This window comes from Rhinopithecus roxellana, chromosome 1 (assembly GCF_007565055.1).
Source record: "Rhinopithecus roxellana isolate Shanxi Qingling chromosome 1, ASM756505v1, whole genome shotgun sequence".
NCBI lineage: Eukaryota > Metazoa > Chordata > Mammalia > Primates > Cercopithecidae > Rhinopithecus > Rhinopithecus roxellana.
Window position 1 is genome coordinate 35,316,290 of NC_044549.1, and position 20,395 is coordinate 35,336,684.

Genomic DNA, 20,395 nt, shown 5'->3' on the forward strand with positions numbered 1-20,395 from the left:
AACATGCAAACACTATCCCATTTTATATTAGGGACTTGAGCATTTGTTGATTTTGGTATCTGTGGGGTGGGGTGGGGTGGGATGGGGTGTCCTGGAACCAATGCCCTGCTACTGGATATCAAGGGATGACTGTACTTAATCTCCAAGTCATTTCCCTTACAACTATATTTTAGTATATGGCAAAGCACAATGATTTCCTTTGAGATGAACAAAAATTGAGTAGCTAAAATGTAATGAATACAATTAGTTTAAGTAATCTGGTTATGGAGAAAAATCACTAGTAGTAATAGCTTAAGACTAAAGAAGTGATCATATTACCCAAGCATTTCTCTTAAAAAGAAGAAAGGAGAAAAATAACATGTGAGTGCCTACCACATTTCAGTACTATGCTAGGTTCCTTACACAAACTATCTCATTTAATCCTCATAAACATCTTCTAGAGCAGAGATTATGTTTCCATTTCTTCTGGCAAAGAAACTGAGGCACAGCAAGATTGTGCTTTGACCAGACACACAAAGCTAGAAAGTAATTTATGGCACTCGTATTTGGATCCAAGTTTGTCCATCTACAAAGCTTAGAAGCCTGCTAAGGGAGAAACCCAAAAATGAAACAACAATGAATGCCGCTGGCAGTCTTTTCAACGAATATCTAGTATATGGTGCTAAGTTATGTGCAGAATTAATTCAAATATAAACACACATTTTCTGTCATCTTGATGTTTAAATATACGAGTATGAGCAAACTAACATTTGGATTCACCAAATAGAATATTAATGTAGAAAATTCAAATCACTCATGTATTTAAAAAAAAAAAAGGAAGACAATTTACCTGATGTTGCAAAGTTATCATGCAAAAATTAATGCTAAAAACGTAAAAAAATTCCCCCTAAACTCTTTCAGTGCCAGGAAAACATCATGCACTGCTCCTACAAAAACCTGGCACAGTCAATTTCCTGTTAATTGCCAGTAGATAGGGTTTTATCCTTAACAATATTTAAAGGTGAGCACATAGTCTGCTTCATTTTTACTCCAGGGTTGGCATTCTCACTGCCTCTACTTACCTTGTTTTCTTTTAAGTGTGGAAAGGAAAACAAATGAATTTTTCTTTCATATATGAAGGGCTAGGTGTCGGGAAAAGTTGTTTAAATGAAAACATGGAGTTTCTCTCCTCGTGGTAAGCTGGGGCATTTGGAGAGTCCCCTCCTCCCTGTGCCTCTCCATCCACACAAACACACACCCTAGTTCATGTTCTAGTTTCACACGGGATAAGAAAAGGAAAAACAGAAAAAGCAAGAAAAAGTACAGAAGAAGAAGAAGGAGGAAGGATAGAAGAGGGCCTAAGGAAGTAGTGCAGTCCTCCGAAGTGCTCCAGAAAGTGAAACGATGAAAAGGGTGAGCTTCAAGAGCAAGGCACGTCTCTGCTCTCCACGGATGGTTCTCTCCATCAGCTCCAGAACTAAAGCCCTCAGCAGACAGGATGGTGCTAAAAGAAGAAAAACTCTGGGAGGGAGTCAGAGACAGATATTGCAGAGCTTTCTAGTCCCTTCTATATACGTATAAAAACGATTATTCAAGAAATAGTGTAATTTTCCAGAGCATGTTCAAATGCAAATAAAAGGTGCATTTTAAGATTAACTGTACTATGACAGCTAATTATTCATTATGTTAAAGTTATTTATTTATAATTATTTTCTATCTATGACATTGTAGTTTTCCACTGACACTTGATATTCAAGAGTTGACAAAATACCATTTGAACTGCTTTGCTAAAGAACAAAAAAGAGGGATTAAGGTACACAGAAAGTGTATCCACCAGCAATAAAAAAGGACACACGACTCATATCCCAATATTAATTACAAAAATATCTATAGTGAGATCCTAAGTTCTGGGTATTTGTCTAATTTTTCCACTATCAGAACCAAAGGTAAAAACAGCATTGATGGCTACTGCAGTTTACTCTGTTTAACAGACCAAATGCTGGGATTCCAAAGATTCATGGCTGGGATTCCAAAGAGTTGTCCATGTTGGAAGCAGCATTCACAGTAGCTTTCCGGTCAAGCGGTACAAAGGAGTGAAAGGGAGAAAAGGAATCATTAGCACCAAAAATCTCTAGTCATCGTTTACCACCTTGACATGGGTTAGCTGAAGGCCATGGAGAATAACGGATGTGCAGTTGTCTCTTTCTTATACAGACAGCAGAGAGAGGGGGAGAAACCACACACTTATATTTTGCTAATGTAAAAGTCCCAGTGGAAACATTAGCACTCAAAGACATTAATGTGGATTTGGGACACTCCCTGAAGGATTTTGATTCCATTAGAAAAAAAAAAAAAAAAAGACGGTGACAGATATAATCCTGCTTTGATATGTTTAATGCCATTTAAAGAGAAACTGTACCCATTTACCTCAGGCCAGGACACCAAGAATTCAAAAAGTGAAATATCATTTCTCAGTGCAAAGAAAAAGCTTGGAAAATATTATGTGAAAATTAATTTGGCATGCTTCTTTGAAATTTTAGATTTCTGGGATGAGCAAATGGGTACAGTTTTCTTTTAACTGTTTTTGAACACCATGTGTTGAGAAGAAAACAACAGAATGGCAATTGCTCATCCAAAATGCTAACTTGTGGCATGGCACAGTCAAGATGGCCTGCCACAGCCAAAAAGCAGGTGTGTGCTATGCCTCTCACTTCAGTAGCATGCACGCCACATGTCCCTGCATTCGGCAACCTCTTGCATTTGCTTTTGGAACCTTTCTGAGGGGGACAGTAAACATGACTCAACAGAATGTCTAGCTGAGGAGGGACTGGCTCTCTGAGCCTGCGGTGAGACAGACTTTTTGAGGAAGAACCAAAGGAAAACTGGAATAATATATTTATTTTGGAATTCTTTGCTATCACTTCCTGTGACCTAACACCAAGGTGACTGGTTCCAGATCATTTTGTGTGGATGAAATTTAGCATCTAATCAGGTCGGAAAGTAATGGTGAAGCTTTTCTGTGACTGAAGAGGACGTATTAAATCAGCTACCTCATTTGGACTGAGGTCACAGTTAATGTAGCTGGTACAGATCATATGAACCTAACCTAAAAGCTTAGAGTAATAAACTCCTCAACCCTCAGGTCCATGGATAAGCTTGAAACAGGGTGTACAAAACTATTTGGTGTGCTGGGATGCCAAAGTTTCTCCAATCTGACATTATGAATCTGATACGTTATTCTAGGAATTAAAATATTTTTACATAGATATAGGTCCTTTTCAACTACACAACAGTCCTATGAGGAAGAGGAGAAAACGGAATAAAAAAAAAAAAAGATTTTCCTTCTGCCCTGTAAGAAGCCTGATAAAGAGGCCAAGTTAAAAGTCATGACCACGTCTAAGCTCAAGTCAGGAACCACTTGGAATGAAATCTCAGTATATCTCTATTGTAGGAATAGACAAGGTCTGAAGATAAAGAAGTAGATGAGAATCAAAATTACTATTTTAGAAGACAGAAGTGGGACACCTCTACTTTATTCTATATCTTTAATTAATACATCAATAACAATTTATTAAAAACCTACTATGTGCAAATGTCAAGAGTGGGGAAGAATGAACTCCATAAGTAATAAACTGGAAAAAAAAAATCCTTAAGCTTTTCTGATGTAACTGAGTGATGTTCTCTGCTTCTGAGTAGAAATTTATGGATTCAGAAAAGGTGATTTCTTTCCAAATACACACATGCTATTGTTAATTTCACTCATTCAAATCACAACATTTACTACTATACCTTTTATTTCTGATGGCACATTCTAGGTGTTGAGGGGGATACAACTGTGTAAGTACAGTCTCTGTATTTATTAAGCTTACTGTGCAGTGGCAGGAGGAATGAGACATATAAACATGCTCTACTATAAGACAGTAAGTAATTGGTGCCACAGGAGACATACAAATAAGTGCTTTAGCAGTTCAGAAGAAGCAAGGCCTCCTGGCCCTCCTGGCTATAGAAGCACCCCTCTATAACATACTGAAATGACTCAATGCACAGAAAGGAAGGATCTGTACAATGGTAAGTCAGCTTACAATCGATGTGCATTATGGGATTGGAGGGTTAGCTGTGAGGAGAGGGATGCGCTCACTGTGTCCCCAGCTCCTCTCACACTGGGTTACTCCATAATTAATGTTTATCAAAAACATGCACGGTTAAAGTGAAGTCAACTGAATGACACACCAGGTCAAGGGGTCTGCATTAGTTCTAGATATTTTAGAAGATTATTAACACCCTGCTAGAAGTTGGCATTCTAAGAACATCATTTTCTTCCCATACTAGTGTAAAAAGTTAAGTTTTTTACCAATTCCAGAGTGATGGGAAGTATAATTCAGGGCTTCATCCTTCCAAATGAGAGAAATACTTGGCCTGTGCAAAATGCTCTTGGTATGGGTATCAAAATGTCTTTCAAAACAGCAACAAAGGCCGGGTGTGGTGGCTCACGCTGTAATCCCAGCACTTTGGGAGGCCGAGGCAGGTGGATCACGAGGTCAGGAGATTCAGACCATCCTAGCTAACACGGTGAAACCTCGTCTCTACCAAAAAAAAAAAAAAAAAAAAAGAGTTACCGGGCGTGGTGGCAGGCGCCTGTAGTCCCAGTCACTCGGGAGGCTGAGGCAGGAGAATGGCGTGAACCCCGGAGGCGGAGCTTGCAGTGAGCGGAAATTGCACCACTGCACCCCAGCCTGGGTGACAGAGCAAGACTCCATCTCAAACAAACAAACAAACAAAAAACAAAAAAAAAAAAAACCCGCAACAAATACATTTCCTGATAGCCCCTAAGGAGTATGAGTTGGAATCCATGTTCTCTAGATGTGACAATGGAGTTGGGGAGAGGCAGGTATGCTAGGATCCATATAAGAAGAAAGGTTCCCACGGTAGTGGGAAATAGAATTTGAATGTCCTGGCTTCTAGGTCTGGGTTCTTCCTACAGAAACATCTTTTTCATTTTGTATTCCTCTTGGACACTCTAGTCCTTTACGTCATGAAGAGGAGCCTTCTGCTGGTGTGCGTGTGTGTATGTATGTGTGTATCTTTTCTAAGAGAGAGGATAGCCTTACTGATGTGCTTTTGTAAAGGATTCAAGGTTGTCTGGATCCTCAAATAATGCAATTGAAAAAATACTGTTTCTTTGATTCAATGGTGCTTACATTTGGGCAGTGTTTTCTTTTTCCATTCTCACATACAGTATTTGAGACAATCTGCCCACAATAAAAAGGTTTTAGAGCATCAAAAGTGTAGGCGAACCAAATCAGAATTAATCTCCGAAAATGGAGACTCAGGCACATAGAAAAAGTTCAGGAAAAAATCCAGGTGGGAGGTAATCCCATAGAAAGGTGTCTGGCATCTCTCCTGATTCGAAGTGAGGTGGAGTAGGACAGGTACGGAAGAGGGATGAAGGGTTCTAGCTATTCATATGATCCCGTCTCACCAAGGCTCACACAACTGGGGGCTGTGTTATCAGGGGGCCATTTTATTTATCATGTAGCCCATTTCTCCTATTGTATGTATGATCCGGAAAGAGGCTAATAAAGGGAAATCTAAGCTTAACTGGGACTAAAATGAGGTGGCAAACAGCTATTCACTCCAAGAAGACTGACCAGACTAATCTGTGGAGTATCCAGCAGCGTTTCCTTTTATTATCATATTAAAAGCTGTGCATTTTATTGGAAAACAATTGTCTCTTAAAAAAAAAAAAAAGTTGCACACCAAAGCAGCAAAAGGGAGGAAGATAACAATGATCACTTCTGAACACCTGGTACACGCTTGGCACTGTTTTTCTTTATGCAAGGATTTCTTTACATATGTTATCTATTTGATCTTCATACCAACTATGAATGATTGATATTTTGCACATTTTTTTTTGGTACGAGAATCCTAAGGTTCAGAGAAGTTACGTGAATATCCTCTGGTCACACAGTTAGTAGGGACTAAGCTGGAATTCAAATTGGAGCAGTAGGACACAAAGCCTGTGCTCCTCACCATGCCTTGCCAGGCCAGACTTCATGTGCTTTTCATGGCATGAAATCAGTGTTGGGGGAATTCTGCCCAGCATCTCTGGTTAGCAGAGTGAATTGCTTTTATCATTTGCCAACATGTCACAGAAAAAAACAAAACAACAAAAAAATTAAAACTCCTGGCTCTAGATTTCCTATCAACCTGAAGTTTGGCTTGGTTACATATTATTTGAATATCTGACAATCTTATAAAAAGTCTAACGAGAATAAAAAAATTCTTCATTTATGCTAGCTCCTATGTTAGCTAAAAATCTCCTATTCCTACATAACAATGTGCCTGGGGAACTCTCTCACTGCCAGAAACTCATCTGAAAATGCTGAAAAGTCAGAATTTGGGGCCTATATACTGACTAATGTTACCAGCTGTGAGTCAGCTTGAACATCAGTAATATGATATTTCCCGCTACAATTTGATTTGGTTAAAATGTGTTTGAAGTTCACCCTTTTATTAACTGGAATTACCACCTCCTGTAACTGGAGGGCCTCTGAGAACAGGCTGCTGGTGCAATCCAACTTCCCACCCGCCATCGGTGCATTTCCAGGCAACAAATACTCTTAAATTGATAACTACAGAAATAGGTCAAAATGTCTTTTCAATAGTTGCTAATATTCCTTTAATGCCCCATAGCCTCTCTTTGATTCTCGTGCTAACATTTTTTTTCCCGATGATTGTAGGAGCAACAACTGTTAAAGAGAAATGACCAGAAGAAAGGAAAGCTGGCTGGGGTGGATGGAGGTGCTCTTAGGAGTTCCCCTAACTATCAGACTGAAAAGCTAGATCTCCCTAGAGGCCCAAAGGCCCCAAACTCAGTTTTGCTGTTGAGTTTGGTGACCTAGAAGAAAACCTGTGTCCCATCTGAGCCTCAATATTCTCATCTGTAAAAATAGGAGACTCGAGATGACTGATTATTCAAATTTGTAAAATGCCCAGAGTTCACAGGAGGTAGAAGCCCTGACTTACCACAAAACATTTGGGTTTTAAATTTGCTTATAGTACTTTTATAATGTTACCTGTTAGGGCCTTGGCTATCCAAGATAGAAACTTATTTTCATACAAAAAAAGTAATACTGTGTCATATTTTCATAAGAGAGACCCTTTGCTATCACAGTGGGTTTATTTACTATGTAAACCTATATTCCCTCCCTCTCTTTCCCCCAGGAAGAAAGGTTGCTTCTCTGAGTTCACATCACACGTGTGATTACAGCAAGGACAGAAGTTTGAGGCTGCAGTGAGACATGATTATGGCACTATACTCCAGCCTGGGTGACTGAGCCAGACTTCAACCCTTAAAAAAAAAAAGAAAGAGGTGGGGTGGGTATAGCCACACTGGGAACATAGCTGATTCTGAGCCTGCAAGAAGAAAAGTCCCCTTGTTAAAAAAAAGTTTTCCAACACTTCTTCTGAGATGCAAACATGCCACAGAGGGGTTAAGCCATTCATGCCTTCATGCTGTAACCACTTCAACACCAAGAGGGTTATCTCAGTGGAAAGCAGTTTTGGACTGGAGCTGGAGGGAGGGATAGGGATAATTCTGGAACAGGGGAAGCTGAAGGAAGGAATCAGATTAACAAACACAAGGACCCTACGCTCTGCTGGCAGAGGAGAAGATGAAGTGACTGACAAGGACTGAAAAGAACCCAGTCTGTATTGCAGTTTTTGCCCAGGGCCTTGTCTGGAGCTGGTAAACCACTAAAAAAATCCCTTGAGACATGCCATAGTTTATCAAAAATGCCTTTGGCTCTTCTGTTGCTCCATGGTTGCACTGTTGCTCACCAGGAGGTCAGCAAACTACAGCCTACTTGGTTGAGGTGAGGGTAGCTTGATCTCCTATAATTTAAACTCACAAAGACTATCTCTCCATCAGATCCCTTCTGTTTTCATTCCTTTCCTAGAGGAGGGAGGAAGAAATGTGTGAAAGTAAGGGCAAAGAAGGAGGAGGAGGAAGAGGTAGAAGAAATTAACCCTTCCTCAGCTTCCAAGTGAGTTAGGCTTTGTGTTAGGTAAGCATCTCTCTAGATCCTTCCAACAGCCCTGAAGATAGTATTAGTAACAGGAAATATTTTATAGGTTTGAAGCGGCTAACTAGAGCTCAAGGTAGCCAGTCAGGCTCCTTGTTACACAGCACTCTTTTCTCAGCTCCTATAACATACGTATTTATATGTATATATTTCTTTGTCTTCGCCTCCTCCTTTTACTAATGGGTGCTTGAAAACAGGTTTAGGAGCCAGTCATGTGGAATTTATCTTTCAGGAACGTTGAACATCCCTTGAGTTATCCAACGCATACCTGACTAGGAGGCCTACATGTTTGGGATTAAGGCTTGGTCCTAACAAACTGTCACCGTGGACAGGCCCGTCCATCTTTGGGGTCTGCTCCAGGCCTTACAATCCTGTAATTCTCACTCATCAAGGCGGTGGCGGGCAATAGTGTATATGTGCAAAACTCAGCAAGAAGTAGTCTCCTTAGATGCTATATGTAGACTGAAGTGAGGAACTGCCTCCTGCTAATGCCAGTTGTGTTTTGAGTAAGAAGAATAAAAGGATTGATCTGAACTGAAAGCAGAAGGGAAGATGAGGGGAAGGCCACAGAACACATAGCTAGCAGTGGCATTGGTGGGGGTCTGAGAGAGGCAGAAGTCCAGGGCCATAGCTGAGAAATCAGCTTGTTTTTAGCACACACGGATGTGTTTGATCACAGGATGGTTGGGAGGTACTTAGGCTAAGATAATCTTAACGTTAGGTGCTCACTTTAAAATCTCAATTTAATGACTGAAGTCTATTTTAATGATCCAATAAAGGCCAAAGCCCTCAGTACTATGATACAACTATTTTTCCCAAGTATTCACTTCTTGCAAAATAAATAAATAAATAAATAAAAATTAGAAAAAAACTTGACTGAGACAGCTATAGCGTTTTTGATTACAAAACAAGATCACTTTGATCACTTTGATCTCAAGGTGCTTGGAGGAAAGAAGGAGAGATGAGTTCTTTTGAACCACATTATGTGGACAGAAATCTTCCAAGAGTTCAATGGAGGAATTAACTTTTGAGGAATTGAAAAAGGGATCATTTTCAGTAAGAGAAAAAATGACCGATATGGTCAACTGGTATGCTAGGGAAAGATAAATTCTAGGCAAGACTAGCTCTATAATTTCTGGGGCTCAAGGCCAAATAAAAAAATGTAGGGCTCCTTATTCAAAAATCATTAAGAATTTCAGGACAGCAACAGAAGTACATTAAGCCACGCAAAGGGCCCATCCAAACATGGGACCTTGCGCAAGTGCACAGGTTGTATACCCATGAAGCTGGCCCTAGTTTTAGTTATTGTTTTTACCAAGGTATTCCAGTCCCAGAGCTACCAAGACCCAAATGGAAAAGCATGCACCACAACTCTCAAAACTCTCAGTTAACCCTGTCTCCCTATGGTAAGGACACAACTGAATTCTGCAATAAGGATCGGAAAATCCTGGGGTCTGCCAACATATTTGATAGATTGCAACTGCACTGGCTTCTGCGACATTTGTCACAGTCACTAATCCCTGCTTCTGTCACAACCTAAGGATGCCCAGGATATCAATGTCTGGGAATTCAAACATATTTTCTAAAAACACAAATTTATTTAAAAACAACAACAAAACAAGCAGAAGTCACTAAAAAGAAGCTGGGTCCCCTGGATGAAAGTCTGCTCTTAATCTCTTTCTGGCTTTACCTTGAGTAGGTCTTGGGTGTATGCACACAGGTTCAGAAGTGCAGGTGAATTACCACAATAACTCTTTTCAGTTTGAGAAAAAATAGCGGAAACAGGAGAATCTGGTCATAGTCCAGCAGAAACTCCCTCATTTCACTAACAGTATGCTTGCTCCCTTTCTTATTATGCTAAGTTGAATCGATGACTTCACTCTCCATGGAAGCTAAGTTTCTCTTTACTGGATGCTTGGAATGGGCCTGGGGAAAAGCTATTGGAGAGTAACATCATGTCTAAAAAATGTATGTATGTATGAAGAAAGGAGAGATTTAAAGAGCTCAGACCAACATCAAAATAATAACAGCAGTCCAAAGTGAAATGAATGTAGCCTCTTTTCCAATGATCTTAGGGACTTTATATATACTTAGCCTACTTCTTGAGTGGATAGACCAGTAGCTTGGCAGATGCCTGGGAGGTTTGTACAGGTTGAAACTTAATTCTGTCCTTTCTAGTTATCTTTGTCCCATTAAAGAAAAATCTCTAATATAGAGAACCAGTTCACTCCTACAGCCAGAATTATACTTTGACACTAGACCAATTGCTATATCCTTGATTTAGGATTTTTAAAAAAGATATCTATTGGCAAAGCTAATCTTTTATTTGGCGTAATAGGTTTGTACTGCTCTGAATAAGGCCATTAGGGTCCATAAGTAGATGGAAATGTGTTTGAATCTCTATAATCATGCTTAGATTTCAAAAGCCTTCCATTTCACAGAGGTGACGTAGGCTCAGTCATCATTTTCAAGTGGTTTAACAAATGGTAATTAGCAGAAAAGGTCTTACTTTTTTTTTTTTTTTTAAAGTGACTGACCTTCACAACAGATGCACACATAAAACTCGGATTCATTTATTTTAAAATCATTTTCCCCTGCTGTAAATAGATGGCTACAATATATATATTAATATATGTGTGGACAATCAACCTTAGCAATACTGCTGTGAAGTAGATGAGGATAGATGGTTTTCTATTTATTTGACAAATACACTATTACACAGATAGGTTAAGCGATTTGTCCTGTAAGGAAGGGTGGAGCCAGGGGAAAAAAATCCTGCCACATCCGCTCTTACATTATACCACTATAGAATTGGGTATCCTTTATTGTTTTTGAGTGACTTGATCTAAATAATGGGTAATGTAATCTTCCTGAAAAAAATTTCACTATTTCTCTCATTCCCTCTTACTATCTTCCTCTCTCTGCTTCTCCTCTGAGATTATTATAAACTATTGATAAATGTGGTTGCTCTAAATTTACACTTGCTCTTCATGGGCTTTGATGGGTTTCAGCTCCTAAAGAGAGCACAAGGGGAGAAAAAAAGCTCATTTCTGAAAGGCAAAAGGATAGATAACGCTGGGACAGTTTATTTGAATTAATGTCACTATAAAGTTGATACTGGTACGAGTGATGTCTTGGACCCTCCTCTCGCAAGACCTAGTCCAAAGGCTCTGAAGCGATACCACAGGAAGGAAGAGCTTTTTGGAGGCAGAACCTGCTCATCAACACCCTGCTATTCTCCTGGGATCTCAGACAAAAGCCAGAGCTTTCTGTGCACCTTCCTGTTGAACTGCTTTAACTTGGAACTATCCTCAACATTAGGGCTGTCCCCTGTGAGTCCTTGACATTAGATGGTCTTTCTCTATTTTGGCACATATTTGCTTATCACTTATGGTGACATATTTGATAAAAAATGGGCCTCAGTGTTTTTTGGCCAGGGGAAAACTATTTTGCTATTATTTTAACTCTTTATTATCTCTTTTGTCGATTATTTGTGTGACTAAAAAGATTTCTTGCCTCTTGTCATGCTTCTGGTTACTGTTTCCCAATGTCATCTGGTAAATGCTTAGAAAATACAATTTTATTTTGATAAATTCTAAACAAAACATAATTATGAAGAAAAACCAACAGAGACAAGCGTATAATGAATTTTGAAGCTAAATATAATAAATAGTTCTGAATTTTCTGCCACTCTGGCTCACTTAGAATGTAACATTACTGACAAATTAGTTATTCATGTTGTTTTTTTAAAAAATCAGGGGCCAAATTATAAGTTTCATTTCTCCTGATAGGAGCTGTAACCCCTGCAGCATGATAACACTTGAGTAATGTTTGCTATGTGAAACTGGCTTCGGTGATTTCTCCTAAAGGAAACTGCACTATCAAAACCTTCATCAAGGCTGCTTCTGTTTAAGACCCACTGCACTACGAATGTCCCTGTACCCGTCAGAACCTTGGCTGGCTGTCATCCCATCAAGCACCCCGTCTGCAGTTGCCACTCAGACATGTAACGCGTGTGTTTGGGGATGACGCGCAGTGGAATGGGAAGGGATACAGAGCTCTGTTGTACCACTACATTTATTGTAAGGAACTACTTACGTGGCAACTGCTTTGCTCTTTTATATTCTAGGCAACACACTGGTGAATATAATTCATAATGAACATATTCAACGTTTTTTCCATCAGTTCAATACATTATTCATAAATATTAGAGATGGAAAGACCTGGAAGATTACTGAGTCCGAACCTCCTTTTTGTAACTCCTTTTCCCCTGTTGATGGTAGCTCAAAAAATCCAAACCAAAACCAAAACAAAAAAACACCACCAACAAAACAAAATAAATCAAACAAACAAATAAAATACAAACACACAAGGAAAACAACAAATTTACAAATTTTATAAGTAAAGTGAAAAGCTCCAAAGCCTGTGTTTGGTGGGGGTTGTGGAGGGCAGGATTGACACTGATGGAGCTCGCTGAAGACTAGGAGTATGGATGACTCTTTACTTTGAAGACAGGCCAAGGGAGGGAAATGTCAGTTTCCCCTTTTTAGATAACAATTTAAGGTATAACCCAAGAGGCAATACCAAGTTCTTGGCCAAGTGTTAACTATCCATCTCTACAGCCTGTTGTGAACTCAGGACTCAGGCACTCTTCTCTTCATTTAGAACTTGAGATACTAATGCTAATGATAAAAAGGAAATGTATAAATGAATAGAGAGTGAAAACTACTAGAGAATGCTCCCTGGGATTATCTGTACTATCAAGATAGGAAAACTTTGCAGATGCTACTGTCTCTCTAGAGGAATAAATGCTTGCATTTTAATATTCTCAGCAGCTGGTTCCTGTTGAATGCCATCAGGATGATTCAGCCACCCACCAGGAACACCAGTAACAGCAAGTGCACACACAGAAATCTGCAAAACTTTCTTCTCTTGATGCCAACACCATTACTCTGGCAAAGTCAAAATCCTTTATTGAATTACCAGTTCTACTAAATGTGACCTTGTTCCCCTCACAAATACCAGCTCATTCTCAAATAAACGGAACTTCTGGCTGCTTAAAATGCAACATTCCTCCTGACTTGAGCACACCCTGCTGTCAGTTTCTCCTCTGCCATGTTCATGTGATCTACCTCTTTTTCGTTTTCTTGCTATTCACTGAAACCTTGAAGGACTGGCAAGATCCATACACACTCAGAGTCCACTTTGTATGTTGCTCTGCTAAGAGCTAAACCCATACATTTAATGCTATATCTCTACCCTTTCATGTCTCAAGTTATTTTATCATTTCCATTTTTTAGACATTTTCTATTTCCACAGAATGTGTTTGTATGTCTGGAAAAACAGAAATGTGTAGCTGAACTGCATTTACCATTGACCTCATTAATATAGAATTACCATGCCATATTCAAGCTAGATAAAAATGCTATACTTGCCCCCTTCTCCAAATTTAGACCAGATTACACACTAAAGGGAAGAAAATGCCAAAGATGACAGCTAGCTATCAAAAAGATCTCACTGTCTCATTTTCAGATCTCCAAAGTAAAATCTAAGGACATTCAACACAGATTCAGGTGCTCTCAACAGTCATGAAAATATATGGCTGAAGAGGGAATCTATAAATGTAATGAATACACAATTGGCTTATAACAGATGCAACCAAAATTAAATTCGATATCTTGACCTGCTCTCCCAAGTGAAAGTTTCTAGTTTAGGCTACAGACAGAGGTATAACAAGCTCATTAATCACATGAACCAGAAAAATAAGCTGACACTTCTGGAGATGCTGCAAAGAGCAACCTTAAGCGGTAGGGGGTCTGTGGGGAACCTGAAAAATCATGTGGCTCCAACAGTCCACAGCAAGCAACACTATTGTATTTTACAATGTACATGGGTCAGGCAATGGCCATGACCACCACTATTTTAAACTTCCAGGACAGGATTGTAAGGATCTTTGTAGGGAAATAATAGGTCCAATATGGAGTTTTATAAAAAGATTCAATATATTTATATTAGGTTCCTGTTATGTAAAAATCATTGTGTTCATTGCTTGAGGAGATAATGAATTAGGTCAATCTATGACCTTGAGAAGTACATAAATGGGAAGGAACCAGAGGCAGGGGAATATTAGTAAGTAATAGCAGCAGGAACACTAACAGCAATGCTGAGTGATAACCTTGTACCAGTCATTCTGCTCAGCACTTTACATACTACATTTCATGGAACTCTTACAGTATCCCAGGAAGGCAGATGTCATTTTTCTCCTTACAGATGTGGAAAGTGAGGCCCCATAAAATTCAGTACATTGCCTAAATTATGTAGACCTGTTCCTTACATTACAAATAAATACATAAATGGCTTGCATATAAAATGAAATATGACAGGGGTCATTAAAAGATACAAAGTGTTGTAGAAATAAAGAAGGCAGAATGTGTTTCTATTTGGGAATACTAGAGGAAAAAGAATATGGATGGGAAAACGCGTGTGCTTAGGAAACAAGGATTAGTCCAGTTTGTAATGTTCATAAACCTGTTGAATCATCAATGTCTCATTAGAACTCATCCTTTGATAACATAGTAAAATATACCAATCTGTACAGGAAGATTTCTACAAAGAAATGCTTCTTTCCAAAAGATCTGACTACAATTTCTCAAAAGTTTTATTTTCTTGTTATTTATTTTTTGGTGGGGATAGAGGGAGAAAAAAAGTGAGATACAAGACTATGGAGGTCTGGGCAGCAGCGTTAAGGCCAGAGTCTCCAGGGAGTCCATGCATCTGGGTGCATTCTGTTTCATTCCGCAGAATGCCTTGTCCTCATCACACATATTTGTCCCTGCCACATCTGAGGTGAGGTTACTGGCACAGAAATAGAAACCCTAAGGGTCTGGTTTCTTCCACTTCTTCAAAGTGGGATATCACTTACTTTTTATTTTTATAAATTAGTTTTAGTGGTCTGTCTTTTGGCATAGGAGTACATCAAGAAAACGTGAGCTAGAAAACTTGAGTTCTGGTCCCAGTTTTGCCTTGCTCATCTTGAAAACATTTTCTCTCTTCTAAGTTTTCTTAAGTTCTCTCTTAAGTTTTCTTATTGGCAAAATGAGTAGTTTAAGCCTGAATATCATTTCTTAATCTGTTGGACAACTCCCTCACCAATGTTTTTGATAAAAATAAAACCTCGTTTTAATATAGATCTTGCTACTCTTCCCTATTTAAAATTCCTCGTTCACAGAATACAATATATAGTACCATTAGTCCAGATAATTTTGTAGAGATTTACTTTCTCTATTTTGTTAAGTTTTTCTTGTAAATTTTGTTTTCTAAATATAAACCATTGTAATACATATGTATTTTCAAATTCTACATGGTCCTTGACCAGATATTCCAATATTCCTTTCTGAAGAGTTGGTTAACCCACTCACCCATATTGAGATATCTAAAGCTCCTTCAAGCTCCAAGATACAGTGATTATGATTCTATGATGCTGACATTTGCTTTGTCGACACTTAAAGCAGAGCTTTTCAACTTCAAACAATAGCATAACAAGTTGCTGTCACAATTACACTTATATAAATCTTTAAGCAGATGTGCATAACAGCTCTTTACAACTACTATCACACTGGGCAACCAAAGCTTATGATGTTGTTATAAATCCCTGCAACAGTAAATTCTACAGTTAATTATATGCTATAGGAAAAAGTACTGTCCATTTTTAGAATTGATTGACTCTTACTTTCCATATCAGTTAATTTTGCACCCAGCTATAGGCTTTAAATAGCTCCCATAACTTTAATCATTAGCCCCCACTCTGTCATGACTTCTGTCTCACCCTTCTGACCTTGCCCATTGAGTTCAATCTTACTGATGTAATCAAACGTGCTTCATTGTAGTTACATTCGTCACAGTGCTCATTAGAATTATCATCATTCCTACAGCACCTCAGTTCAATGAAACTGTTTGCCTGTGCAATTTGTTGTTATTTTAAGTTCTTCAGCTAGAATTTAAAAAATCTAGATGGACAGTTTTATTTTATCTGACCAATAAATACCTACCCAGTCAAGTGACTCTGAAAAATTGGTAAGAAAATTATTTATTAGAGCAAAATCTTAAGTCTAGAGAGAATTCTGTAAACTTGGACAGCAGCATTTCACTGACCTTGAATCCACAGGTTCAAAATTTATTAGTGTCAACTTAGTCTTTTAAAACAATCCATTAAAGCAATAAGCATAAAATATGTATGATTTCTATTTATGTCTGTGTTGAATTTAATAAATTAGTCAGGAGTCAAGGTATTTTTAAAGAAATATTAAATCTGTTCCACACTGAGCAATTAACTGACTTTCTAACCTTAAATATTCTTTTGTTGTAGTTAAAACCTTTTCTCTTTTTAAAACAAACAGAGTACGTAAACTGTCAGGTGGCGATGTAGTTCACTGTGACAATCTGTACATTCCTTAATGTTTGTTGTTTTTATGGTCACGGTATGTACAAATAAATAAATGCATAATAGTTTAAGTCCAGGAATTTTTGCCCAACTAAATTCTAAACACATAGCTTAAATAAAGGGTTGAAAGCTTGGCATCTCATCATTGCTGTTTATATGTTATAAGGTTTGCAGTGCCACCTTATAAAAGATATAGTTGTTTATTTTCATGTTCAATAAGTAGTGTAGGGTTTCAGGACTGAGAATGGATTACAGATTGTTCTCTCCTGGTTATTTTTGGCTTTAAGTATATTGATCATTTTATCATTTTCTTGTTTTAAACTACTTTAAACACAGCACAAATGTTATTCTCATCATGCCAGAAATGGGTTTGGAATTGATTCTCAGTTTCCATCAATTTTACTCTTTGCTCTTTGTGAGAAGTTTTTCACTTGCTTAAATTTGAAAGAATAGTTTTGTTTAAAAGATGTCACAGTACAACATTTAGAGATCCTTAGCTGCCCAGAAAAACTCAGATTTTCTGCTTTACAAAAGAATAAAAATCATTGCATTTATTACCATGGACTTTATTGAAATCAGTGAAGAATATTCATACGAATACAGTTTCACGAACTTCCTCTCTCTCTTTCTTCATGTAAGTGTTTGACAAAAGCATGCATCTTCTGAGAAGCCGGCCTGATTGGTCCAGGTTGGCACTGTTTCAGTATTTGGCCTACGGCGGCTGCTTAGGAATAATTTCATCTCATCCTCTCTATTTTCCTGGACTGTATCAAACTCAGACACGTGGTATGCAAAGGAAATCCAAGTCTTTTAAAAATGCTATTTCTTTTAGTACTAAAGCCAAGACCATTTCTACTTTGGCCAAATGATCTTATCAAGATTTAACAAGAGATGTTCAGTAATATCTCCAATCTGTGAGAAGACATTCCAGTAAGGAAGATAATTTATTACATACAGTTTACATATATTTCTGCACTTGGTACCAGGAAGAGACATGATCAAACTTATTCTATTGGTACTGAAAACAATGTAACACTGACAAAAATTTTGTGGCAATTATTCATTTCAATTAATTTAAAAAGAAATAAACAAGTAGCTCTTCCCCCATTAAAACAGATACTGGAAATCTAATTTCAGTTATTGCTGAAAATATTTTGGCTTCCACAAAGGCACCTTACTAACACACCTACTTTGCCCTCCATTGGGCTGTCACAATTCAGAACTTGTAACATTTTATTCAGGTTCTCTGGACTAATTAGATGAAACAACTGCATTACAGTATTAAGATGCTTTTGCAGAATCAAATGAAAGGAGATCTGCACAGTTCGGATAGCGTGGAAGATTTGCAATAAATATCACCAAAATCCTGCATGTGCAATATATTTTTCTACATTTACAAATTAGCTAATGAATAAGTGTATTCCACAATAACTGCTAGGATTTAATTTCACACTTAAGAATATCAACAAACACAGGGAGAAATTTAGATAGGTAAACTCCATTTCCCTTCCCACCCCACCCTTGTGCTCCTCTGCACTGTTTGCATTTCAGAACAAATGCTTCATGTCTCTCGAAAAGCGCCAGGAAATCTCTTCTCTAGCTACACAGGCCTCAATTTTATGTGTGTAGTATGACACACCTTAAAAGAGAGCCCCACAAACTAGAGTGGGACGTTAATTTAAATACAGACTTAAGGAGAAGAGCTCCATCTACTGAATCAGTTAGATCATAGTGTGTACCCTATAGTTATCCCATTCACTACTTTCAACCACTTAGAGGCTCTGGAGAGAACAGAAAAGTTATAGACCTGAGCAACCACAAAAAACAGCTTTGAGCCTAATGCCATTTTGGATATTTCTCAGATACCCTGAGCCCCTTTCCTTTGCCCCTCCGATTTTCAAAGCTTTCCATGTTGCAATATAAAATAAAAATGGATGTTTTGGTACATGAACCATCTCTTGGAGGTAGAAAGTCATTGGTTGTTGAAGGAAATGCCTCAGACAATTGAAGAGAAAGCTACAGAAAGAAAATCTCTACCTGGCAGGTTGGGCAGCCTAGGTAAGAAGTGAAAAGAAGAGTAGCCTACTTACTCCTCCTGCCTTGCACCGCTGCTGGGGAAGCCTGCAGCCACCCAGGATCAGCTCTTCTGGCCTCTCCCCGGCTGCACAGTATTGCTGTGGCATTGGGGATTTGCTGCGGCTTCGTAAGATTGTGGGGATGTGCTTCAGCAAGCCAAAAAAGTCACAAACAAAATTCAAGGGAAAAAAAAGTATAAAAACAGCTGATCTTACTGGAGAAGCTCTTGGCATTTTCCTACATATGCCACAATTTTCTTTGGTATTTCCTGGTTCTGTGATCAGAAAAATTATCATATCATATTTATTATTGTTTTTTTTTTCAGGGTTGCTGGTAGTGACGGGCGGTACAGTGAGGGCAAACAGATGGATCAAGGAGAAGCAAAGTAAAGTACTTCTCCCACTTGTTTGAAAGCTTTCCAAGAGATTGCAGGTTAAAAAGTCTCTTCTTCAGAATGCTGAAGACGTATAGATATCATATATAGGAAAAGGTGGCCATACTCTTTCTAGATTGGGAAAGAAAAAAACTTCTGACACAGTTAACAGATTTGGAACAAAGCAAATTGTATCAGAAAAAACTTAAACGTTCACACAGGTGCATAAAATTCAGCAGCGTTATAAGACTTACAAAAATACTTCATAAATTAAGATAAAATATTTGACTATAAATAGGTGTTAAGTATATATATAACTGGATAAAAGCAATAGTTCAGTGAATTTTTTTATTATAGAAAAATAAAATAAAATGAATTAACAAAAGTTTTACAGTAACGCTAACCTTTTCTCTTGTAGATTAAAATAGAATTAATGTAAGTGTAAAGTGGACTCATGTTTCCCTGTGGGTGTGAATGTATATATATATACCTGCACAGGTATTACTGACTGACACTGAAAGGTAATATGTTGCAAAGAAATTCAAACTTTGAGAATTATTTTAAATTGGGTATTTAAAATTATTAACCTGGCAGTTTTCTTTTTCTTTCTTTCTTTTTAACACATTTTCAGGTTCTGTTTTAAAGCACGAAAAGCAAAACAGATTAGAAAAGCATTGCACATCAATAAGTATTTTGTAAAATAATTCATTTGCATTTATTAGAATATTCAGTTTTCAAAAAACGGCTAATTGGATTTTCTTCAAGCCTTTTCAAGACAAGTTCAGTTCTGTGTCAAGGATAACTATGAGAAATTTCACCTCAAAAGGTAATTGGTTTGGGTAGTTATAAAGGCCTGAAAAACAAGATTATCTCCTCCACAACTATAACAAAACAGCTAATGAGTAAGTATATTCTGGTAAGAATCGATAAGAATTGCAAAGCCTGAGAGGGTCATCGCAGACTTGAGAAAGGTAACCAAGTGAGGAAACATCAAACAGAGTTAAAGCATTCTGAAAAACGGAAAGTGTTAATAATCACTGACAGGAAAGAATATTCTTCGATAGTGATGACAACAACAAAACAAAACAACTAAAACAACTGGAAATACATATCTCCAGAGGCAAAGTATGACTACTTATTAAGCAAGAGGAGAACCTGCTTCTTTGCCATTCCCTTTGGAAGACTAGCTTTAAAAAAAAAAAAAAAAAAAAAAAAGGTTGCACAAAAGATACATGTGTTCATTTTCTGTTATTATTACAGGCCCACCTAGATTTAGCTTTCGATTCCAGATGAGATCAGGCATGTTCAGACTAGCACATCTTTGCTCTGTAAGCACAGAGCTGCTATCATTTCACTGGCAAATTCTCGTATCCCCAAATTTATGCACAATAGATACCCTTTAAAATCTGCAAATTTTCTATTTCAGTGAAATACTTCATTGAG

General features: G+C 37.9%; 1 protein-coding gene across 6 annotated transcripts in view; it reads right to left on the reverse strand.

The window, feature by feature from the left end:
* Nucleotides 1-20,395, reverse strand: part of ZBTB20 (zinc finger and BTB domain containing 20) — an 831,659-nt gene that overhangs the window by 98,802 nt on the left and 712,462 nt on the right. Inside the window, exon 1 of one of the 6 annotated variants that reach the window (XM_030941358.1) lies at nucleotides 18,594-18,697. The exons of 4 other annotated variants lie outside the window; for them this stretch is intronic. The gene's annotated coding sequence lies outside the window, so the exon portion shown is untranslated. Of the gene's footprint in view, nucleotides 1-4,330; nucleotides 4,491-18,593; nucleotides 18,698-20,395 lie in introns of those variants that run through there. One more of the 6 variants, XM_030941357.1, reaches the window with a different exon arrangement.